The sequence below is a fragment of the Microtus pennsylvanicus genome, chromosome 20 (assembly GCF_037038515.1).
Source record: "Microtus pennsylvanicus isolate mMicPen1 chromosome 20, mMicPen1.hap1, whole genome shotgun sequence".
NCBI lineage: Eukaryota > Metazoa > Chordata > Mammalia > Rodentia > Cricetidae > Microtus > Microtus pennsylvanicus.
In genome coordinates, this window is record NC_134598.1 from 23,751,169 (window position 1) to 23,762,722 (window position 11,554).

The 11,554-nt window shown below is 40.3% G+C and overlaps 1 pseudogene; it reads right to left on the reverse strand.

Moving 5' to 3' along the window:
* Positions 1-1,580: 1,580 nt before the first annotated feature.
* LOC142838746 (THO complex subunit 3-like) lies at positions 1,581-8,488 on the reverse strand (annotated as a pseudogene).
* Positions 8,489-11,554: the final 3,066 nt, after the last annotated feature.

Consider the following 11,554-nt stretch of genomic DNA (forward strand, 5'->3'; position numbering starts at 1 on the left):
TTAAACTCCATTCTCAGAAGCCACAAACTTGCTAGCTGTTCCTAATCAATATTTAATCAAGGGAGGCCTGAGTGCATTCAAAGCAATATAGATAAGTTCAGCTTATTTCTTCTATAGCATCTTTTTTTTGGCTAATGAAAAGGTGACAAATTATATTTTGTGAAGTTCTAGAAATTGATCATAAAGATAGCTGGAAAGTATCAAGTCAAGATTAGTTTAGTAAAACCCTGCCCTTAAAGATTTACATCCTTGAAGACTTTTTTATTTTTTATATTTTTTTGGAGAATTTTCATTTGTTTATCATCAAAGTATGAAGCAACTTCTGGTTATCAAACTTTTTGTATTCTTTTAACTTATAAATAGGTCTTGGGCCCTTAGTCTCTGAGTCAAAAAATGCTTTCTTTATGTTCTGAAAATTATCTTTCTAAACCTCCTAGTGTATTCACATGCCTGAATATCAGCCAATGGGATAAAAGACGAAGTTCATATGGTAATTTCTTTTTTTAGAAGCATCATAATAAAAGTATAAAAGTCAGTTTTATTAAATGCTCAATTCTTAAAAGTATTTTTTCAAAATCCCATCCCTGCCCTGCCCTCCGTCGAAATAACCACTGCCTAAGAACATTATGCTCAACAAACTCTTCCATCTATCTAAAACCTGGAACAGGGCTCTCACAGACAACAGCTGTGCTGGTCACGTGATGGTTAACCTTGGGTATCAGCTCCGCTGCACCTGGAAATCACTGAACCTACCCAGCAGGGCACATCTGAAGAGATTTCTCTTGTTCATTTGAGGTCGGAACACCTACCCTAAATCTGGGCCACACCTTCTGGTGGCACCCTAAAAGAGGACATGGAGAAAGGAAGCGTTTGCTTTTCGCCTGCTAGCTCTCACTCCCGTTGCCACGTTCATCTATCCTGTTGCTGACATATTCCTTTGATGGTATTAGAACCTATTTTTTCAGGATTCCAGTGTGGGCCGAAGACCAGCAGCTCTCTAGGGATCCCGCTGGACTCTAGCACCAGATGAGACCCCATCCAGTCTTGGCCTTCCTACCAGGAGACTGCTGTTGCTAGACTACTCCGAAATCAGACTGTAAGTCACCCAGATAAATAATTAACTCCTTTCTCTCTCTCTCTTCTCTCTCTCTCTCTCTCTCTCTCTCTCTCTCTCTCTCTCTCTCTCTCTCTCTCTCTCACACACACACACACACACACACACACACACACACACACACACACACTCGGTTCTGTTCCCTTAGAGAACCCTAAAATGGATTAGGACCCACACTTGCAAAGCCCTCATTAGTTAACTGGCAATACGAAGAGGGATGGAAACAGCTAACACAAAACACCAAAAACAAAAACCAGGAAAAGGGGCGGGGCAAGGTGGGGAATGTAGCTAAGTAGTTAGCACTTGCTTAGCCCCTGTAAGGTCAGCTCTATTCTCAGAACCACAGAGGCGATCATGGATGCAGTTCAACCACAGCGTTGTAGTCTATGACAATTTATAAACACTCAGAGTGCCCATGAAGTACAGAAAACACAGCAGACTGCACAAAGGAGGCTCTCCGCCGCTCTCAGGAGTCGTTCGGGAGCCCAAACAGCTTCACAGTACCACCTTCCTAACTGCTTTCATAGTTGCCATCTTTGACATCAAAGGCAAACTCCAAAATAGGAACCTTGGGGTGCCAAGCCACGGTGAAAGTCGGGGACTCACACTGAATCTTCCACACCTCTCCTGTCTCCACTTCAGCTATGTCATTGAAAAGATCCTCTGAAGCCTACGCCAGCAGTTTCCCATCGTGGCTAAAACTGAGGGTCCTCACCGGCCAATCCAATCTAGGGAAGCACCATAAGTACAATAACTCATCCACATCCCAGAGGCTGACCAAAGCATCTGCACTTCCTGTGGCGAAGTAGTTCCCAATGGGGTCAAACTTGATATCGATGCAGTTAGAAGGATGGGCATTGATGGACTGCACGGGCTTTAGTTCAGGGTAGCTGAGAATATCGGTACAGCCATTGCCATTGGTCAGGAAGAACATGTTATTATCTTTATTCCAGGAGATTTTGTTGACCTCAAACTTGAACTGCTCTTCTGCTTTGGAACCGCGTGTCTTGGCAACAATAAAAATCACAACGTCATCCTTGTTGCCCACAGCAATGGTCTGCCCATCGGGACTCCAGAAGATATTAATGTTCTCCCCTTTGGTATTCACAGTGGCAATGCATTTTCTAGTCCTCACATCCCAGATGTGAATGGTTTTAACTCCAGACGCACTGACAAAGAGGTCAGGGTTGCTTGGAGGCCAGCAAAGCTAACCCACACTATCTCCATGTCCCCCGTAGTTGTTTTCTTTTTGACCAGTTGGTTCTTCTTTTTTTTTAAATATTTATTTACTATGTATACAATATTCTGTCTGTGTGTGTCTGCAGACCAGAAGAGGGTACCAAACCTCATTACAGATGGTTGTGAGCCACCATGTGGTTGCTGGGAATTGAACTCATGACCTTTGGAAGAGCAGGCAATGCTCTTAGCCACTGAGCCATCTCTCCAGCCCTCAGTTGGTTCTTCTTAAGCAAAAACGCGCTGGCAGTCTTGTCGAAGGACCCCGAGGCCAAACGACTGCCAATGCAGCTCCAGGCCACCAAATGCACCTTGGCACTAAATGCACACTGGGAACTCGCGCGTCTTGCTGTGGCCTTGGAACAGTTCCTGTATCCTGAGCGCTTACAGAGATGAGCCACTGCTCGTGGAGCACCAGGCCACCATCGAACCAGGACCGTTTGGGGACACCGTCGGGGGCCCGAGGATCCATTCATTGTAGGCACCATCATGCCGCCCTCAGCAAAGACTGCTTACCTGCGGCTAGATAACTGGGCCTGATACCGCTGCCGCATGCATGCCCTGGACATATGGTAATTTCTTATATGTTCCTTGTACACGCCTTTGGAAATAATTTTTGTACCATTGCATTTCCTCCATCCTGCCTCCTAAAACATAGATGCTATCTTGTACCACAATATCTAATGTAGCATCTTTGTATAGCTCTATGTTGACCTGGAGACTTAATAGTGTGAGATCATGCATTTCTGGACTTTCATTAAAGAAAAATTAAAAATAATAATTTTGATTGATTAAGTTAACCATGCCATGCCAGTACTACCAGAATCATAATAAAATCAACTTCTAATTATCTTTTCTGTCATGTAAGTTATTTTATCCATTTTCCATAATGCTTCCTTTGAGAATACCAACTAAAATGTGAAATAATTCACATATGTGTAAACATAAACAGAAAACTGGATGAGGAAGTTTTTAAAAGAGATACTTTAAAGAAAGTTGAATGATTTCTCCAAAGGTAAAAAAAAATTAGAGAGATTTAAAGTAGAATATTCTCAGTAGGACTTTATAAAAGAAAGAGAATCCCTTAGAGGTAGCATTTAAAAAACAGAAACAAAAACAAAAAATAACTCTCTTCACAGAATCAGGTCACCTACAAACAGATAAAAAAAAACAATGAATTTTCAGTAATGACAATAAAAGTAATTAGCCAATTAGTCATAATGTCTTCAGTGTGCCAAGGGAATTAGCTCAGGCTTAGACCTTTATGAGGGCTTAGTCCTTCAAGGTTAAGCATGAAATAAAAACAATTCCTTTTATTTGGAGAGTTTAGTACTATAAAAATGATTCCAGAAAAGAAAACAACCCCATCAAAATGATTTGCAGCATAAGAAAAAATTGTCAGCTAAGTTCATGGTAAATCTGTATAGTAGTAATACCAGCCCTCCGCATTGCACAGAGTACTTCAATCTTAAGGCCAAGCTTCATTTAGCTTTCTGTGGACCATACTGCCATAAAACAAAATCCCCCTTTCTATGATCAAACAGTGTTTGAGAAAACTGACAGTCCTCACTAGAAGTAAGGATAGGGCCTGTAGAAATATACAACTTTCCCAGAGAATCTATATCAGCAGTCCTAAACCCTTTGGTGGTAGCATATCAGATATTAACATTATGATTCATAAGAGTAGCAAGATTGCAGTTATGAATCAACAATGAAATATTACATGGTTGGGTTCAGCACACAGGGGGAGCTGTATTAAGGGCTCGAAGCATGAGGAAGGTTGAGGACCACTGCCCTAGATTTTTCTCGTCTTATGTTATCTGGGTGGCAGTTACATATGCTGCTATAAATCCAAGTTTGCAGACATTCTTTTCTAGAATTTGAACCGTATAAACTAGGGACTTGATAGACACAGGAAGGGTGACTTAGTGACCTTGGCGGGCTGCATTCCCCTGTAGTTGTCCATGACTATGTAAGCAATCTCTGTTGCACAGATTCATTTGTCCAGGTGAACTGATGAGTCACTCTTTGAGCTGTGGGCACAAAAATCACCTTGGAGGCAGACGTTGCTTTTAGATTTCCCCAGCGTTCTAGTCCACAGTGCCTTAGAATGTGACTATGTTTGGATTGAAGGCCTTTAAAGAAGAGACTAATGCTTAATGGGGTCAGAAAAGTGGGACTCCTGTCTAATATGTAGGAAATTAAAGATGGTATTTATAATGGCAATCACTAGGGAATCTGAGTGGCCAAAGAAAGGTTGTTTATTTTAATGTGTCAAGTTGGTCACTAATGACAGAGAGATTTAAAAAGGCAGAATGTGCCACAGTAATACAACTCGGAGTTTTTAGATCCTTGGATCTCTTCTCTCCTTCCTCCATTAGCTGTGTAATCTGGAGGGTATAATCTTATATTTCATTTGGAACCTATTTTTGTCTATTTCTCAAGAACAACATGATTTTATCTCTACATTTAGTATTCCGTTTATTTCAAACCTTTCTGGACCCATGATCTAGTTCATTAGGAATTGTTGGTTGTTAATAATTTTCTACTCTAAATTTCTTGGTTGAGTGGTGATAGCGGAACTAGCAGGCTTTTGCGGAGGCCTGGTGTTTCCTATGTATTTGTGGTTTGATGTAAGGTGATTAGAGGTATTTATGAGAATGCACCATTTTATGATTTTAATTAAAAATATTTTAAAATTTTTCCTATATATTTACTGTATTTACAACATTTGTTCTCTTTCTTTTTCCTCTCCAACATCTACCATGTATTCCCATTCTACTCCCTCTTAAATACATAACATCTTTTTCTTTAATTATTTTATATATTCATATACATATCAATTAATGCAACCTGATAAATGCATTTAATGTTGCTTGTATGTATATGGCTTCAGGGTTAGCCACCTGGTATTGCATGACCAATCAGGGCACTCATCTTTGGAGAGGACAAAAAGAAAAGAAAAAAAAAACTTACCCCAAAAGCAATGTTGGGTGTAACTCCACGAACACATCTATACCTCTCTCGTAGGTTCTATACTTTGAACACCAATCATCTCTCTCTCCTGTCCTGGAACCCTTAGATGGGCATTCTTCTGACTAACATAGTCCCCTATTCATACAAACCCTTCCTTTCCTCACTTAAATGTCACTGTTAACCCCTGTGACACAGATGTCTTCATCACGTATCTATACAAATATTAATTTTCAGTAAAATTTCTTGCTTCTATTATAAACTTTGGCAGGATTGCTTGTCTATGACACATAATATAGTTTCTCGTTTATTATAAGTGAAATGATAACCTTTATACAAGTATTTAACCTAGTACACAAATAGGCAAGTAGAAGTACTGAATAAGCCGGGCAGTGGCGCACATGCCTTTAATCCCAGCATCGGAAGGCAGAGGCAAGTGGATCCCTGTGAGTTCGAGGCCAGCCTGGTCTACAAGAGCTACTGCCAGGACAGGTTTGATAGCTACAGAAAAACCCTGTGTCGAATAAAAAAAAAAGAAGAAGAAGAAAAGAAGTACTGAATAAATGACAGCTGCCCCCACAAATTTTGGTGATGATGACTACTAATAGATCACTGATCTCCACTTTATATTCCCACCCACAGTAATCCATTTGTAGAATCTGCCATGAAAAATAAATTATATGAGAGTGCATAATAAATAAATACAGAGAGCAAACGAGTGTGGGATACACAGCCCCAATTGATTCATTTACAACACAGGCCAAACATCGAAGGTTCAGGGCTCAATGTGGAGGAAAGGGTGGAAGGAATGTAACATTCAGAGGACCAGAGCATCTCTTATGAGGGTACTTTCTCTGCATATGAGTGGAAGCTCCAGCTATGAAATTTTAAGAAACTCATTGTCTGAACAAGACTTATGTATATGATGACAACACATGGCAAGTCTACGGGGTTGTGAAAAAACTCACAAGATCCAGTCCTTGTTGTAGAGTTACAGGCAACTAATCAGGGGTCAAGGTCATGTGGTGAAAACCAGAGACCACCCGCCCATGCTAGTGGGTGCTCATGGACTCTGGACTGACCGCAAGGAACTCTGAATATGGGTGACAGCTGTGTGCTGTAATCTGTTTGTGGTGCACGAACTGGCTTTTTGAAGCCCTTTCTCTACGGTGGTATACCTTGCTCAGCCTTGATGCAAGGGGAGAGGCTTGGTCCTGCCTCAGTATGGTATGCCAAACTTTGTTTACTCCACAAGGGAGGCCTCGCCCTACCTAGGGAGTGGATAGGGGTGGATGGGGGTGGATGGGGGAGGTGAGTGGATGGGAAAAGGGGAGGGAGGGAAATTGGGGTTGGTATGTAAAACAAAGTAATTAAATGAATAAAAAACCAAACTATGACAAATTATTTTTTTTCCTGCCCATCAGTCATTCCTTTTAATTTTCATTTGCTTTCTCAATCTGGTTTAGAAAATAATATAATCATGATATCAGAGTTCGACTCTCTATGGAGAAGAAACCAAAATTTTGTGAATATTTATGTTCAATACAAAGGCATATGATAAATTCTAAAAACAAATTCTATAATTTGACAAAAGGAATCCACATGAAGAATATTTTGGTCCCTTTCCAGGGAACTCAAAATGTCTTTAAAATAATGAGAACTGTACATGTACCCTTCAGCAAGAAAAGAATGACAAAATGCTCAGGACAGTACTGCGTCCCTTTTTGAAAGAATCACTTCATCTATTTGCGATGCGCTAAACTACGATCTAGGTCACCCTATCCTTGGTCTCCTTTCAGCAATAGGTGATTTCTTAGAATTATTCTAGACGAAGCTTTTATGGAAACAATCGGCATGCAGCATCCACCCAGGGCAATAACCAGAACTGACGCAAAAATGATTACCTCTCTCATTCATGACTAAAACCCAGGGGAAAAATCAACTCCTGGAAACAACCTGTCCCACAAGGTCATATTCATTAGCCAAGAGAGAGAAAGAATCATCACACCTTTAACTGGGTCCTTTCGCATGAGTCAGAAAGATTGCCATAATATGCACTGGAGGAAGAAAGCCTTTGTTTTTTTCTACTTGATCTTAGCCAAAAGGTCAAGAAGTGAATCCTTGGTAATTTTACAGTTTTATAAATGCATACCTTCTCTCTCTCTCTCTCTCTTTCTCTCTTTCTCTTTCTCTCTCTCTCTCTCTCTCTCTCTCTCTCTCTCTCTCTCTCTCTCTCTCTCTCTCTCTCTCTCGTATACATGTAGCTCAGTTACCGAATTTAATGGAATCTCAATTTTCTAGTGTCAAAGTGTTTCTTCTAATAGGTTCTGGTTGAGGGGGATGGGTCATTACCTTCAGTTGTTTACTCCCTGGTGACCCCACGAAGTTCCAGTGGATAGTTACAATCCGGTGGCCGTACAAATAGCCTTGGGTAAACAAAATATTTCACAAAACAAAACCAAAAATTATGAATCCATGAAAAGACTGGAGGAGCCGGGTGATGGTGGCACACGCCTTTAATCCCAGCACTCGGGAGGCAGAGGCAGGCAGATCTCTGTGAGTTCGAGACCAGCCTGGTCTACAGAGCTAGTTCCAGGACAGGCTCCAAAGCCACAGAGAAACCCTGTATCGAAACAAACAAACAAACAAACAAAAAAAGACTGGAGGAGTTCAGGGATATTTAGGTATGGGGGAGGGGAGAATTATTTAATAGGCTGACTGCAGAGAATGATCAGAATCCATCATATACAGGTATGAAATTGTCAGGGACAAACTAAAAAAGTAAATACAACTGAAAAAGAAAGTGAAAAACAAAGCAAAACAAATAAAATATAATAAGGATCACTAAAAATCACAAATCCAAAATCTGATCCAACAGAAAAGAAAATCATGCTACTTTTATACTTTCTAAAAGATGTATTTATTGTGTACATAATGCTCTGCCTGCATGTACGTCTGCATGCTAGAAGAGGGCACTCGACTCAATACAGATGGTTGTGAGTCGCCGTGTGGAATTGAACTCCGGACCTCTGGAAGAGCAGTCAGTGCTCGCAACCTCTGAGGCACGTCTCCAGCAGTTACTTTTACACTTCGGTGTTTTTCTGCTCCACCCACACCCTCTTTGATATGCCCGTGTGGATGGTCTGTGCTGTGGATGTTTCCCATGTGCCTAAGGCTGGTTGTCTCTATCCTTCCCCACCTTTATAGTTTGAGGAAGGGTGTCTCAGCAAATCTTCAGCTAATGGGTGTGGCTAGATTGGTTGGTAAGTGAACTTCATTCATAGGTCCGGTTGTGTTTCCTCTTGCCAAGGCTGAAGTTACAGGAAAAAGCAAGCCTCCATCATTCCTGCTTTTTCTATAGCTTCCAAGGATGCATACTCGCACTGGCATGTCAGACGTTTTGCAGTAAAACCATCTTCTCGTCCTTTTAGCGCTGTTATCTTATGTCACCTTAATTTCATTTGAAATTGACATTAGCATAATTTTCGGTTGTAAGCTATACATCATGAATAAAGCTCGTTATTCGTCTGTATAATAACGTGGATTTTTCTTTTTTGTTTTATAAGCTTGAGGATATAACTGAAGGCAAAGAACATAAAGAAACGTTCAAACATTAAAGCACCCCCCCCCCCCTTTTTTGGTTGTTATTGTCTTGTGCTGCGCACACCGCGCCCCCGTGTCTGCGCTCTGTGCACTGGCACCCAGTTCATGAGCTTTGGGCAAGGGGCTGGAGGTTAAAATACACACACACACACACACACACACACACACACACACACACACACACACACACAGCGACACGGGTCATCCTTGAATTCCCCAAGAATGCTCCTTTATTGTGTTCAGGGGCAGATTACATAGAGATAGCCACGCCCCAGCCAAACCCACCAGAAACCACTCTCCTGCCATCAGGAACTCCTGAAGGTCTCGTGCTCAGAGCAGCTGTAGGCACTCAGATCAGGGGAAAACAAGTTGCTTACAAGAAATTCAGGATCTGCGGTCTCACTGCTCCCAACAGTCTTGTTTTCTGGAGGTTTTGTTTTGTTCTGTTCTGTTTTAATAAGACCTCTATATCCAAAACTGGCTAGGACCTAAAATTCTAGCACTGCCATTCCTTGAACTTGCGGCCATCCTCAAGAATGCGAGGATTGGAGACTTTTCACCTGCACAGTATTCCATTCTTGGATTAAAGGTTAAATTTAAGGGAAGTAGAGTAAAATTCAGAAAACTGTTTCTACCAATATGTTGAAGCTTTGGAAAGTTCTATTTTTTGTCTTATGCTGCCACCTAGTGGTAACAACTGGTAAGAAACACAAAAGTGCCCTCCTGTCTCTGGAAAGTACATTATTAGAATTTGGAGCGTGTTTGAGGAAAAGGCAACTGGAGGAATTGCTGGTATGGAGAGCAAAGAGGTCAGTGGCAATTGGCCGCCGTGGTTTGTGATGTGCAAACCATATTTCATAACATCCGATAACTAATGGTCTTTTTATAAATAAAATATGCATTAATCAAAAACTAAAGAGAAGCAAAGTGCCAGTACTTTGATATAGAAAACCACATAGTGAATGACATGGATTAAAGATGAATGGTAAGATCTGAAGCAATGAAAACTCTTGAAGAGGCGGGGGTCTATGGCACGCAGCAGGTATTTTGAACAATACTGTGAAGCATAGAAATAAAACTGAAATGCAGAAAAATGGTATTACATTCATCTAAAGCTGCTACACAGGAATGGAGACAATCAAAAAACCACAGGCTGTACATCTAAGGACTTAATGTCCAGAATGTCTGAAGTTCTAAAGAGCATAATAACACACGGGAAATAAATGGCTAAAAGCTAAATATACTAATCAAATGGGAAATGGGTTCTGAGCCACTGTGTGAGTACTAGAAATTGAACCACAGATTTCCGTGCCTGCTTCTGGCCTCCACAGGCACCAGACATACGCATGGTGCACAGATATCCTTTTAGGCAAAATACCTACACATATGAAATAAAAATAAAATATTTTTTAAAAAATTGGTACTCCTGTCATATACATGGGGTTACGACCCAGTTAGTTGTTCTTTTTGATATTTTTGCTTTGTTTTGTTTTGTTTCAAGACAGGGTTTGTGTGTAACAGTCCTAACTGTTCTGGAACCAGCTCTTGTAGATCAGACTGGCCTCGAACTCACTCCTGCCTCTGCCTCCTGAGTGCTGGAATTAAAGGCATGTGCCACCACTTTCTGGTTCAGTTAGTTGTTCTTTAGACAATATTTTAGGAATTTATTTCGAAGAATTATTGTTCAAGATTTTTAAGAAACTAAACTGAACCAATGATCAACTAAACTGAGTGCCACTAACATAGAATTTAACGGAAATTCTGTCAATATTTCTTCTAATCACCCTGATAGGAACTAGATTTTTAAATGAAGTAAGGTTAGGCAAAATGTATTATAAACATAAAATATCATTATTGCTTACAGAAAATGATGGAAAATAATTGTTGCTCTGTACGTCTTGAACTCATGGTTTCCAACAAAGGATTTGTGTATGTCTTCGATCAATACTGTACCCAGTATAGTATCACAAACTTGTTGATTTAAGACACTATGAACCTCAAAAAAATCCATCTCGTAAATAACTTTATTTATTCTTTTGTATTAGAGTTCTGTAGCAGTACAAAAACAATGGTACAAATATGATTTATATGTATATATATATATAATGTATATAATATATGTTAAATGTAAATTATAATTGATTAGAATGACTTATATGATTCAGACACAATTGCCATATCACCAAAATCAGTATTAGCAACTGTGTTGGTTAATCTTGTTTAGATTTGACAACAACAAAGAGACACACATCTGGGTAGATGAGTAAGGACAGTTCCAGGAAGGAGTTCCTGAGAGGAAAATTCCCTGTCCATGAGTTAGTGACAACTTTACACATCAGTCAGATCAAAGGAGATCCAAGCGAGGGGGGTGGTAAGAAAGCAGTGCAGGGCTTCCTATTTGCTAGCATTTCCTCGTTTGGGTAACTTATTATCTATCACATTATTTCTGTCTTTGCTGTCATCTGAATCCAGCCTCTTTGCCTTCCTATGTTACTTGACTATATCAGCAACTAGTATTTCCTGGTGTTCAATCGAAGATACACCTGCCTCTGTCTGCAAATCCCACCCCGTTACGTAGCCTCTGAGATTAATTACCACTTCTTTTATTTTATGAAGACAGCTATGATT